Source organism: Megascapheus bottae, chromosome 15 (assembly GCF_031878675.1).
Source record: "Megascapheus bottae isolate mThoBot1 chromosome 15, mThoBot2.hap1, whole genome shotgun sequence".
NCBI classification, from domain to species: Eukaryota; Metazoa; Chordata; class Mammalia; order Rodentia; family Geomyidae; genus Megascapheus; species Megascapheus bottae.
This window is the reverse complement of record NC_143523.1, coordinates 52,303,337-52,318,210: the sequence shown is the minus strand read 5'-3', so window position 1 is coordinate 52,318,210 and position 14,874 is coordinate 52,303,337. Positions and strand designations below refer to the sequence as shown.

The 14,874-nt window shown below is 35.9% G+C and overlaps 1 pseudogene; it reads left to right on the top strand.

The window, feature by feature from the left end:
* Positions 1–2,084: 2,084 nt before the first annotated feature.
* Positions 2,085–6,867, top strand: LOC150054351 (protein FAM204A-like; annotated as a pseudogene).
* Positions 6,868–14,874: the final 8,007 nt, after the last annotated feature.

Genomic DNA, 14,874 nt, shown 5'->3' with positions numbered 1-14,874 from the left:
GGTATTATTTCAGTATTAATGGCACAATGTGGCAAGTTTTTGCAATGAATTTTTCTTATTGGAAAATTGCAATTTTGTTCTAGCCTTTTGTGACTATCTTACAGCCATACCCACACAAACAGTAAAAGGAAGAGTTTAGCTATGTTTGTTTTGTTGTTTCGGTGTGTGTGTGCATGCACCTGTGTGTGTGTGTGTGTGTGTGTGTGTGTGTGTGTGTGTGTGTGTGTTTCCTAGGACTTGAATTCAGGGCATAGGCACTGTTTCTGAGCTTTTGTGCTCAAGGCAAATCTTCTACCTTCCATTTGAGCCACAGCTTCATTTCTGACTTCTGGTGGTAAACTGGGGATTACACTGTCACAGACTTTCCTGCCTAGGGTAGCTTTGAACCATGATCCTTAAATCTCAGCCCTCTGAGTAACTAGTATTGGGTTTTGTTTTATGGCCTTGATTGAGTTTATAAAGGAATTAAAACTGGCATGAGAAATCAAGATTTCTCACTGATGATTCTATCTCCATTACAATGCTACCAATTTCAATCTTTGTTTCTGCTGTCATATTTATTGCACCCCAGTCATACGGAACTACTTACAAAGTACTACATACTACAATTACTTAAAGATAACTAATGAAATCCAGAAACCTTGTTCTCATGTGTCCCCTTATTCTGGCCTCAGATGCTCCAGGTAGGTGCCTTCTAATTTCATACAGGCCCTAACACTGACCACGATGAAGGCTAAGTCTAGAGAAGTTGGCCAAGGAAGAGAACTAGAAAATGTAGTAAGTAGATACAGTGAAATATTTTTCACTCATAAGAATAGAAATTCAGGGCCGGGAGTTTGGCCTAGTGGTTAAAGTGCTTGTCTAGCATGCACAAAGACCCGGGTTCGATTCCTTGGTACCACATACATACAAAAAAGCCGAAAGTGGTGCTGAGGCTCAAGTGGTAGAGCTCTAGCCTTGAGAAAGTCCAAGGACAGTGCTCAGGCCCTGAGCTCAAGCCCAGGACTGGCAAAAAAAAAAAGAATAGAAATTTATAGGGAAGGGGGGAAAACAAGATGAGAGGTGGGGGTAGGCGAGAAGGAAATGGGGACCAAGACATGAGAAAGGGTATCAATATATGTGAGTTAATGCACCTTCTATCTGGCGAATATAATGTAACCCTTCTATTAATTACAATAAAATATATGAAAAAAGAATAGAAAGTCAACAGTATATAAAAACATGTTTCATCAGGACAGATAAGTTCCCCCAAAAATGACTGTTCAACCTTTAACCCGTAGCTAGCAATTCTGTACAGTGTAATTAAAAATGTGTTAACAGGTAAAACTTACGTTATGTTGACATCCCAAATCAAATAAACTTAGAATAAAGAAGAAACTCTCTGTATCTGCTTATTCTTTGCTGTCCTGATCCTTTCCAGTCCTTCTCCAGCCTCAGTGAACAGATCTCTTCTTACATGATCGGTATTGCTCCATGTCTCAGAATGCCTTTGGGACAAAAGGCCAAGGAATTATTTCTATCGTTTGCATAGCTCTGCTATTGCTTCCCTGAACTGAGAGAAATGACCTAGTTATAGACCATAGAAAGGCAAAAGATCAAATAAACATGACAAGCAAATGGAAAATGGACACTAGGGTTTATGCATAGCATTTGCCACACATTCTTAGGGTACCTTTCCACACCTCTAGCACTGACTTTTCTTATGGTTGCTTCAAAATACCAGAGACATAAACAACTTAAAGGAGGTAGGACTCATTTTTGCTCCCAGTTTCCAATATCCATCCATCCTTGTGAAGAAGACATGACAAATCAGAGCTGTTCAAACATCATGACATCCTCAAAGCACAGAAAAGGGAGATGGGAAGGAGCCAAGGACCAGCTAAGCCCTGAGGACACACCCTCAGGGACCTACTTTCAGTGGTTAGATTCTATCTACTAGAGTTTTCAGAACCACTTAAAATAGCACCACCCACTGAAGACCTTGGATTCAACATAGGAGGCTATGAGGAACAGTTCTTATTAGGACAACAGTAACTGGAGGTGCTAAGATAGCTGTCGGGCAACATTTTCCGGTCGAAGAAAGGATGTGGAGTGGACTACTGCCCGTTGGCCTAAATGAAAGTGATGTTGAGTCAAATTCTGAAGATGAAGTCAAACCTGAGAACTTCAAATTTAACTTACAAGATGTTAAAGAGGATGGGACCAGTAGGAAATCAGATGCCTCAGATTTCCCAGAAGATGGGCCAGAAATTGAGTGTAAGGTCCAGGTAAATGCATATGAAGAGTGACCTTCTGGAATTGCCATAAATATGGGGAACAAATTTCAAGAATTGCATAAAAAAACATTCTGAACAGAAAATTTCACCCTCGAGATTGAGGAGAAGAAGAAAATGCTCTGGAAAAGGTAAGTTGAAGAATGAAAAAGAATCTCATGGTGAACATTCCATACATGAAGCCCAATGGAAAGAGATTACTCAGTATTTTGGAGCCAATGATAGACTTGAACCTCCCATGAAAAAGAAACAAAATTGAAAAGTCAGGTCTGGAGAAGAGGATAGACCAGGCTGTGGAGGAGTGGGATGTTGAGAAGGCTAAAGAACTCAGCAATGAGCTAGCTACTTGGGAGCTTAGTGTAAAAATTGCCAAAGCAATTGCCTGCCACAAGTTTGTAGAAGCCAAAAAGGAAGCTGAAAATTCACAAACTGCTTGAAAGAAGAAGAAGCTGGCATGAGGATGTGAAGCAAAGCAACATGGGATATATATATGTAACCTAGAGCTCAACACTTGCAGACTCACAAGCTCACATTAGCAAAACGTTCCTGCTTAAATATGTTGGAAATTGATATAAGTAGGAAATTATCAACTCTTGGACTTTTTCTAAGGAGTTCATTCTTTTTTTTAATTTTATTTTCTTGTTGGGCTGATGTACAGAGGGTTACAGTTACATATGTAAGGTAGTGAGTACATTTCTTGTTGAACATTGTCACCCCCTCCCATTTTTCTCCTACTTCCCCCCAGGAGTTTACTCTTGAAGTGAATGTTTGTTTGTTTGTTTAACTGTGTAAGAAATCTAAGCATACACAAAGGAAAAATGTGTGTGTGTTTTGGTTACTTGAATAGACTTACAGTCTGAAATCAATCTGCTTTTCACTTGTTTGTGATAGAAAGCCTTGGAATTTATCTGTTCTAGGCATGACTACCTTGATTCTGGAATTGTGATTTTAAGATTGTGACAGTTTTGACAGATCACTTAATGTCATAAAAACAATTATGGATCCCTTGTTGGTCACAGTAGAATTGATACTTTTATAGTTACTACTAATTTTTGTATACCTTCAGATGAGATAATTATCAAAAGAGATAGAATGTAGTATTTGGAGGGTAGGTTAGTTTCAGTTATGCATAGAAATGTCCTATCTCAGCTCTGTCTGTCTTTAAATTATTGGAGGGTATAGTTATATTACATGTTTATATTATATTAGATGTATAATTTTATTAAACAGATAATTATAATTCCAAAAAACAACTGAATTATCTAAGAGCTAGTTTGAATTATACTTTTCTATGGAGAGGACTGGCACCATTCCAAGGAGTGTTCATTGAATGTTTGTTTCGCATTCTTTATGGGAAGGGGCTTTGAGAAATTATATACAAGCTAGTTAACAAGCCCACACTTAGATGTTATGAAAAATGAGTTCTAATCATCATTATAACACTGTTACCTACAAACATAAAACAGTGATATAATTTTATTGATTTATGATGATACATTTACCTTTTCTATTTCTATGTTCCACAGTAAGTAAATAATTAGTTGCTATTTAAGTATCCAAAAATCTACCTTGCTTCTTTTTAGTTGAGAACAGCCATTACACAGAAAGCAAGATTTAGTAGATGGTATGTCTACTGCTGTTTGGTGAAAAATATCCACACCACATACTGGCATGCTATACATTTTATGATTTCATGTTTTGTTTCACTTTGTAGACCTACAACATCCCATTTCAGATCCTTTGTCAATACATATTTATAGAACCTTTTCTCTGAGAATCTATCACAGTGGAAATCTCCATTACATAATCTGCTGGTTTTATCTGAAACAAAAAATAAAATTTAAGTCAGAAAAAAAAACAGCAACTGGATGATGTAGGAATTATTATAACAAATGTGTGTGTGTGTGTGTGTGTGTGTGTGTGTGTGTTAGTATGCTGATTGTACTCCCAGGGTTCACTGTGGGAGCTTTGCCTGATAGTAAGTTCATCCTGAAAAATATACGCTTGCTCCTTGTCCTAGTCTAAGCTCCCTTGACCTGGATTTCTTCAACCTGCAGATTAGAAACTCAAAATTAATTCTCCAGAGCCCACATTTTGATGAACTTAATATTAATTTTTTTCCATCCTTGTCTATATCAAGGGGCTAGATTCTTATATAATATATTCTTTTTTTTACATATGTAATATATTCTTCTCATCAGCCACCTTCTGGGTGGTTTTCTACAAAAGAGAATTTGATGTAAATGCATAGAGGAATTACTAATGGCTGGAATCAGACAATGTGATATGTGGCATTACTCATGGAGATGAGTGGTTATCAACCCAAAACGAGAAAAGATTTCTGAAACGTTAAAGACTTACATGCTGTTTCTTGAACACATCTGTCAGGTGGACATTTAGCAATTAATGACAACGTGCACTGTTTAAGAAAAGAGACATGAAATGATGGTTGTTACTTTTTTTCCTCCTCTGTAATGTAAGTTCTGAGTCTCTATTAAGCTTCCTGAATACCTTCTGGTAGATATTTCAAAAGCTATCTGGATTTTTTAAAATAATATCATCTGTAAATTATTCTTCGTGTCTTCAAACCTTAGCAAATCATAGTATATGATCTCAGGTTAGGGTATCAGATTTTTCTGCTAATCTTTCTTCCTGAGAGCTATGAGTTTTATTTGTTTATACTGCATAGCTCTAAATTTCAATGGCTTTATTTCTGTTTAAAAAAAAAATTATTGGCTTAGGCATTCACCCACAGTGAGGGTGAATGGAAGATATGCTTAGAAGAAGAACAAAAGTCACAATCCCTGTGTGAATCTGAGCATATAAAACAATATTTATCAAAATGAACTCCAGGAAATGGAAACAAGGATATTTTTTGTTGTTTTGTTTTGTTCTTGCTTTCTTGCTATTTTTGTTTTCATTTCTTTTTGTCTCTTTTGTTTGTTTAGCTGTCTTTGGGAGCAGAACATAAGGGGTCGCAGAGAGATAGAGGGAAAAATAGTGAGCAAGTGCAGCAGTGATACTCATTAGACACTATGTCTATAGAAATGATTAAATAAACAATACAACTTGTAGGTGTAGGTGCATATGGGAGAGAAAAACTGGGCAAGAAGAGGGGAAAGGTGACAGTCCAAAAAAATGTATTTATTACCTGACTTACGTAGCTCTAACCAGTCTCTATTTCACTTTTATAATAACTATGAAAACAATGTAAGAAAAGATTATTGACCTCTGAATTTAAGATTCGATATGGATACAACATCTGGCTCAGATTTATTAATTATGTTTTTATCTTAAAGGTTATCTAAAGAAAATGATATTCTAGCTGAAAGTTATTGTCTCCAAACTCTAGTCCTAGTTACACATGGGGCTGATTTCTGAGCACTGTAGTTCAGTGCCAACCAGGCAGGAAATTAAGTTTCCAATTAACCAGCAAAAAGTCAGAACTGGAGCTATGGCTCAACTGACACAGCAGTAATTATGAGTGAAAAGGACAAGAGGTAGAACGAGGGCCCTGAGCTCACATGCCAGTACACACACACACACACACACACACACACACACACACACACACACACACAATATAATTTCATCATATAGGCACTGTGCAAAGAAAATGTAATTTATTCACAAATTTCAAGTGTTATTCATAATGAACACATGTACTTACCTTATACATAGTTTTCTAGCAGTTCAGGCCTTTCTTACATCTCTCCATAGTCATGTGTGCAGCATGCAATGTAAAGCACCAAGCTCTTCCTGAAATGAAGAATGAATTCCTATACACTCTTCAAAACCCATGCATACAGTTATCCATCTTCCTTCCTGTCTGACCTTCACAGTTAAGGATCACTCTTTATTATTGCTTTTATTATAGTTTTGAAGTTGACTTAATTATGTCACCTGTCTCTCTCAATGGATAGTGGTAGACATTTAAACTTTCCATTCAAACTCTTTGGCCTTATGAATTCTTCACTCATTTATCAGTGAACACACAGTATCAGAAGGCATTCTATCATGCGGACATAGAGATCAAGCCTAGTCTATGATAAAGCTCAAACAATAGACAGCTGTGAGTGTAAAATATCTGACAGGACACATAAAGGACATAGGAGGGTTTGCCTTATCCCAAATATAATGGAAGCTGACATGTTTAAGAATGGGTCTATGCAAAAATTCTTAGTCATTGCAGATGAGGTAAATTTACAATGGGAAGCTTAGCATACCTTCTAAGTAAGCCTCATGGATTTTAGGATACAACTATCCAACCAATTACCAGCCCCATCATTAACATCACCAAGGCAGTAGTTAATTAAATGGAGAGATACTTGTGGCACAAAGCACGAGTTAGTTCAAAGTGATCAGTCGTGGTGATGAAGTGGACGTGTGTGCCACACATGGATGTATTAAAAAGACAAGAAAAGATATGTGGGAGGGAGGATCTGGAGATCTGTATCCATTGTGTTAGTCCTTCAGCAGTGAAGACTACTGAAGTAGCTGAACAACAGTGGCTCATACCTGTAATCCTTGCTACTCAGAAGGTTGAGATCTGAGGATTACAGTTCAAAGCCAGCCTCGGTATGAAAGTCAGTGAGACTCTTATTTCCAATTAACCACCAGAGGACTGAAAATGGTGCTATGATTCAAAGTGGTGGAATGTTGTTCTTGAGCCGAAGAGCTCAGGGAAGTGCCCAGGCCCAGAGTTCAAGCCCCGTGACTTACCACCACCACCACCTCCCCCCCAAAAAAGAAAGAAAAAGGTACTGAAGTCCTACTCATTGACCCTTTGGAACTGTGGTGTTCAGAATTAATTATCTAAACACTGCAATAGGAACTGATTGCCATAATTAACACAGGAGTAGCCTACTGGTCAAGTGAGTACACACAAAACAAACATACATAAAACACATACATAACACACATAAACAAACACATATAAACAAACACACATAAAATTTAGATAATTCCTTCATGTCTTTTCCTGTTCCACTGTTACCTCTTCTGATTTTATCTCCCTGAGTCTTTTTTATATTAATGCCAAGGAAAGTTCTTCTCCCATGAGACATCCTATCTTACACATTGTATCACATGTAGTTTATATTTTGACCCTGACTTTTGTTTTTGTCTATGAGACACCTTTTTTCATATATTTTTTTGTAATTAATAGAAGGATTACATTATATTCTCCAGCTAGAAGGTGCATTACTTCACATACATTGATATTCTTTCTCATGTCTTGGTCCCCATTTCCCTACCCCCTACCCCCACCCCTCATTTTCCCCCCTTCCCTATCCAATTTCAAATAACCAAATACAAGTATATCTAATATATCAGATAACAAAGTGAGATCCTAAAACAATGTAAGACAACCAAGGGACAGCAAAAGAGATGAGAGATAACAGTACATTAAGGACAACAATCACTCATTATGTGGCTTTTGTTTCCTTCTCCTGGAGGTCCTTACATTTAGTGTCATAATATTTGGCCTAATGTCTCCAGATTTTGTTCTATTGTAAATCTCTGCTAGTAGAGCCCAAGGTTTCTACTGATTATGACAAATGAGGACAACTATTGGGCCTATGTTCCTTTGAGTCTGGCTTACTTCACTTAATATGATTTTTTCTAAGTCTTTCCATTTCCTAACAAATAGGGCGATGTCATTCTTTCTGACAGCAGCATAGAATTCCATTGTGTACAAATACCACATCTTGTTGATCCACTCATCAACTGAGGGACATCTTGGTTGGTTCCTTATCTTTGCTATGGTAAAGAGTGCTGCAATGAACATCGTTGTGCTAGTGGATTTAGTATGTCCTTGTTTCTGGACAATTGTGTAAATGCCAAGTAGTGGAATTGCTGGGTCATAGGGGAGTTCTATGTTTAGTCTTTTGAGGCACTGCCATACTGCTTTCCATAGTGGTTGAACGAGTTTGCACTCCCACCAACAGTGTAGTAGTGATCCCTCTTGGCCACATCCCCTCCAGCATCTGTTGTTATTAGTTTTCTTGTTCCTGGCCATTCTAACTGGAGTGAAGTGGAATCTTAGAGTTGTTTTGATTTGCATTTCTTTTATGACCAGAGATGTTGAGCATTTCTTCATGTGTCTATAGGCCATTTTTATTTCTTCTTCAGAGAAGACTCTCTTTAATTGTTATAGAGAAAGAACAGAAAATAAGTCAATTCAAATCTAGGAAGTATGAGAAAACGCTTCAGGAGGTCCAAGATACAATTAGGAAACCTAATTTAAGGCTAATTGGTATTGAGAAGGGTCTGGGGAAGAATTATCTCAGAGAACTTCCCAAATATCCAGAAGGGCAGGCCCATCCAGATACAAGAAGCTTTTAGAACCCCAAACAGACCTGACCAGAAAAGGACATCCCACCTCCACATTATAATCCGAACAGGATCAATAAAGACCAAAGAAATGATTCTAAAAGCAGCCATGGAGAAGAGATCACCTACAAAGGAAAACCAATCAGAATAACCACAGTTTTCTAAGCAGAGACCATGCAAGCAAGAAGAGATTGGAAGGATATATGTCATGCCCTTAAGTCAAATATCTACCAACCAAGAATACTGTACCAGCTAAGCTCTCATTCATAACTGAGGGAACAATAAAATATTCCATTCCAGGGAAAAGCTGCAACATTATGTAGCAACCAAACCAACATTACACAAAATTTTCAAAGATGTTCTACACATAGAAAACCAACACAAATGTAATACAGAGAAAGAAATGGCATCTAAAAATCATACCATCTAAGTACCACAAGAACTGTCAAGACACAGGCCCTAATGAAAGCTTTTAAAAATGGCAGAAACTAATAATATTTCTCAATCCTGACTCTCAATATCAATGAACTTAACTCTCCAATTAAATGACAGACTATCTAGTTGGATCAAAAAGCAAGATCCATCATTCTGCTGTCTTCAAGAGACACATCTTACCCAAAAAGACCCTGAGGTTTTTTGGGGTTTTTTTTGACACATTGTTTACACTCAAGTATTAGGTTATTTACTAAGGAAATGATTAGTTTAGTAAATACCAACTACACCGGAAATCATATAGAAACTAGGATACAATCATACAAAGAGAATCATGTGGGCTTTGTTCTGTGAAGGAAAAAAATGAGTTCCCAAGATTTCCTGTTTCTACTTTATAGCTGGTATCTATTTTAAATTTTTAGGCAGCACATCTCTAGCTAATTTCAATATATATGAATTTCCTCATTTTGCTCTTCAAAGTCACCTTACTTTCCAAGTGAAAGAGATGCTCTAATTTAGTGTGTCTGAATTCTATTTGACATCTTTCATGAATAACATGTATGGGATAGTCAAGCTCTGATCCAACTAGAGTGGGCCTGAAGTTTATGTAATTTCAAAGCACCTTGACAAAAAAAATATTGGTGTTAAATAAGTTATTTAGAATGAGAAAAGATATCATAGGCACTTATTTGTTTTCATTTGTTGGCATCTTTTTTTGTGATTCTTTTGGACAAATTTTCAGGAATGTTTATGTACATATATAACCTTATTTTCCTCCAAAGAATTCTACCCCTATTCAGATCTGGAAAAATGTGCCTATTTCTCTCAGGGTCTTTGAAGTTTCAGGTTCAGTAGTTTTTGGTGGAGCTTTCTCTATCATCAGAGATTTAGGGGCCTATATCTGTGAAAGACTCATAAGCAGAATAAAGGTAAAAAGAAGACAAGATTCGGTCAGGCTTCAGTAGAAAGAGAGATAAGTCATCAAAGCTAGAGATGTGTGAAGTTGTGAATGAAGGAGAAAATGGTGTCAATCTCAGGTATCAAACATCATAATGCTTGGGAAATGGAGTAACTAGAATGTAAGGAGAAATGTTCAAAAGAAAGGAAATGAAGCCAGAAAAGGGCTTTGTAGTACATCACCAAGGCCAGGGAAAGGAAATGAAGACATACGATATGTAATGAGTTCCATACCCTTGATCATCAAAGTGTATATCCATGAGTGCCTCTAATGCCAGTGCAAGGTCATATGTGATGAGAGTCAGACAGAAGACACACATTACAGAAAGTCCTTGTATGTGAATTTCCTTACCTGACCGGCTGTATGTTCAGCATGGCTGTATAGATTCCCCTCTCTCATCTAAGGTTAGAGATATCTCATAGTTCATTGGAGATATGACAGAGTGTTTCCTGCAGTTCCAGAACATCTTTCAGATTTCTTGCTTGCTGCTTTTAGATACCTACTAAAAGTGGACAACTCTTTGACTTGTTCTTCAAATGCCTTTTTACAAAAAGGTCCACATCTTTACAACTGGAGGCTTCCACATTCCCCAGTTGGTAAATGATATTTTTCAGTTTTACTCAAGAAATATTCCCTGTGCCAGCTGTGAATGGCTCATGCCTATAATCCTTGATACTTGGGAGACTGAGATTTGAGGATCCTGGTTGAAAACCAGCCTGGGTAGAAAAGTCTAGGAGAGTCTTAACTCCACTTAACTACCAAGCCAGAATTGGAGCTGTGGCTCAAGTTGTAGAATACCAGCCTTGAGCACAAGAGCTCAAGGAGAGCACCTAGGTCCTGAGTTCAAACTCCAGAATTGGCACAAAAGAAAGAAAGAAAGAAAGAAAGAAAGAAAGAAAGAAAGAAAGAAAGAAAGAAAGAAAGAGAAAGAAAGAAGAAGTATTCTTGGGAATCAATACTTTGTTATTAAAAATGTCATAATAAAAAATAGAGTCTACTTAAAATAAACATTGACTGTCAAATTATTTATTTAGAAAATAAAATCAATCATGTTGAATTCAATGATTCATCCTGGGGGAAAATGGATCTTCAGCTTGAATATAAAGGTAATGCATCTAGGGAAAATACACAATAAACAACAGCAAATTAGATTGTTGAAGAGACAGTCTATGATAGAAGAGACAATTTTAGAATGAAGTGGAGAAACATATGAGATTTGGGCAGAGGGAAATGGAAAGAGTGTGGGAAAGCAGGTAATGACAGGTGGAATTAAAAAAAAGCCATAGTTACATGGGAAAACTTTTGTGACAGTACCAACCTAATAATTTCTTTTGGAATAATAATTTCTGATATCAAATGCAAACTCACCTCCTTTTCTTTGTAGACACTACTTAGTTGTTACTTGCAAAATAATAGATAAGTAAAATGAGCCAATTTGAACACCCTGTGTCTGAAATGTGCCAACAGAACCAGCAAGGCAACATGTGGAAAATCAATAAAGCGGAAAATAATTAAGTTAACCTGAGGGAAAATCATAATAGAAAAGCCAGTGATGAGTGGGTTGGCTCACAATGGAATTCTATGCTGCCATCAGAAAGAATAACATTGTCCCATTCGTAAGGAAATGGAAAGATTTGGAAAAAAAATCATATTAAATGAAGTAAGCCAGACCCAAAGGAACATAGACTCAATGGTTTCCTTCATTTGTAATAATTAGTAAACATCTAGGACTCTCGTAAAAGAGGATCACAGTAGCTCAAAACGTAGATTCATAACGTCATATAGGATGAGGCTAAATGAATGGATCTCCAGGATATGGAAACAAGAGCTTTATCTTGTGTAATTGTTGTTTTAATTGTACTATGTTTTTCTCTTTTCTTTTGTTGCCCTTTGTTTAATCACATATTGTTACAATATCTGACTTTGTTACCTGGTATATTGTATATAAGTTTATTTATTTATTTGAAATAGTCAAGGGAAGAAGGGAAACAAGAAGATTGGGAAGGGGTTGGGGCAGGGAAAGGGGGACAAAAACATGAGAAGGGGTATCAATGTGTGAGAAGTAATGCATCTACTACCTGGTGAATGTAACTGTAACCTCTCTATACGCTATCCCAACAATAAAATATAAAAAGAACACTCACAATTTCACATTGAAAGAAGGTGGATATTCATGTCTCACCTTCATAATCGACTTAGAAAGCTGAAATACACAGGATCATGGTTCAAGGCCAGCTCAGGCCAAAAATTTCACCAGAGTCCATTTCCAAAGTACCTAGCAGAAAACCAATCTGGAAGCATGGTGGTCTACCAAAAGCAAGAGCAATAAATACATACATCGATGAATACTACAAAGGACTTGGGAATGTTCTTTACTTTCTGAAAAACAAAGGACAGTGAAAGATGATATGAGAAGATTCAATAAGAATGTGGTTCGAATGACAGCAGGTGAATTATTTCAGATGAGTGGTATTATACACCTAAAATTCAGGTGCTGAGTGAAAATTCTTATTTGACTTATTGGAATCTTTATAGATATTATCAATGCTTGTCTTTTTTACTATTATATATATATGTCTATTGAATTTGACAGAACATAGACTTTAAGTGCTAGGAGGTACTTGAAATTTAATAGCTTTTGTTGAATTGATATTACAGGTTATTACAGGGAAAATACAACTCAGAAGGTTATTAGAGAGAAAATATTACAGCATAATTTTTACTCCCATTGGGATAATTTAATAGAAAATAATTGGACTTGCAAATACAAAAATTGACAAATTGAACTATGATGCATTAATAGTAATGATAATAGCTACTGAAAAGAGATAACGTCTTGTATTTTATGCTTTTGAGTGTGTATTAGCATTAAATAATTTAATCATACTATTTGAGGCATATAATTTTGATAGACCAAAGTCAAAAAGGCTATTTGGGTTTATAGTAGCTCACCAGAATATAACACTTTCCAGAAAGTGAATTCCATGTCAACTTTTCAAATTATAACACATACATTGCACATTTTTGAAGCTGAACTCATTTATAAAAAAAAATTAGAAGATAAATCATTTATCTTTATCTGACAAATAGATGCATACTTGTCTCTTTGTGTAAATATATTCGGATATATATCAATCAATGTAAAATATTTTATAAAATACAGATTTATACTCCCAGTGGACATCTTAACATTCTCTTTTATGAAGGGCAAGTAATAGCCCACAATATTTCAAATTAAAAAATAAAGCAGTAGGCCTTGCCTTTCCCCTAAGAAAATTCTTTTAATAGCACATATTTCTGGAGTTATATTTTCATTTTTGTTTATCTATACTTAATCTGTATATATTTTGTTATGAATTGTCACGTGTTCTCTTTCAGCTTGCTAACTTGCCCTTTTCTATTTTTCAACATTGGACAAGTGAACTGCACTTTAAGTGATTGGATGTTCCACTTTATCCAGAGTTACGGAAAACCTTTGGTCACATGATTTCATTCCTACAGGAGGAAAGTCACAGATACACAGGACAACTGATCAATGGATTGCCCTGGTACTGTGTACCACCAAGAAAAATCAAGAGTTAACTATGTTTATATTTATAGAAAATAAAAAAGTTATGCTGTTAGGGCCAGGAGTTTGGCCTAGTGGTAAAGTGCTTGCCTACCATGCATGAAGACCCGGGTTCGATTCCTTGGTAGCACGTACATAAAAAAAAAAAAAAAAAAAAAAGGCATGGTATTTTAAAAAAAAATGTGAGTTGGGTGGCTGGTAGCACATTTGCAATCCCAATTACTCAGGATGCTGAGAGCTGAGGATGGCAATTTGAGCCCAGGCAGAAAAGTGCATAAGGAAACAAATCCAGAAGTAGAGCTATAAACAAAGTGGTAGATCACGAGCCTTGAGCAAAAAGCATGCATGGCCTGAATTTAAGCCTCAGCACTGGCAATACACATACACACACACAAAGAGAATATAAAAATATGAGAATGAATTGTAGGGGAAAAAAAGAGTCACATATTTAAAGGCTGTAGACTGAATCATTATATATAACCATGACAGATTATATAATATAATGTGCATGTAATATTAATTACTACTTATATATTAGTATTTAGTCATATATATTATATATCAATCATGTATTTATATAATATATAATTATATAGAAGGAAGCATTTAATTATATAGTATATTAATTATAAGTATGATATGTAATTATATATTATGGATTGTTATACATAGTCATACCATATCTTATATTGTATTATACATTAAATTTTATGATATGTACATAATTATATATAGATATATTATCCATTAATTACATAATTAAGAAAGACAGTTAATATACTTTATTCAGAACCAAAATTAATTCAATCACTCTTCATTTTGTGATGTAGCCATTAATGTATATGTACCCTATTCTTTTTGGTGTTCCTTAACCTCTCTAAATTTCAGTTTTACTCACAGAATAAAAATGCAAATAGAAGTACCAACATTTTGCTATCGTGGGATTAAATGAGAAAATACATTTAAAGTATGTGAAGTTGATGTATAATCATCAGTACTTTTCACCAAACACCCAAAAGAATTCTGCATTGCTATTTCCCAGCCACATATAAAACCTGTAAAACATAACATCTATCGTTAATTTCCCCTTCATAAGCTTTAAGAACTAGGGTGTAGGTTGCCCTTTGTTTTCTGACACAGATGATGTGCGATGCCCAAAAAATGATTTCTCCATGACTAAAAGTCTGACAGGCAAATCAGTTCAGGACAGAGGCGCTTGTTTAGTACAACACACACACTAAGTATGATTGAGAAACATGCTAATGTTTAGAAGGTAGAACATTTGTTGATCTGTTGATTACTATTAGACC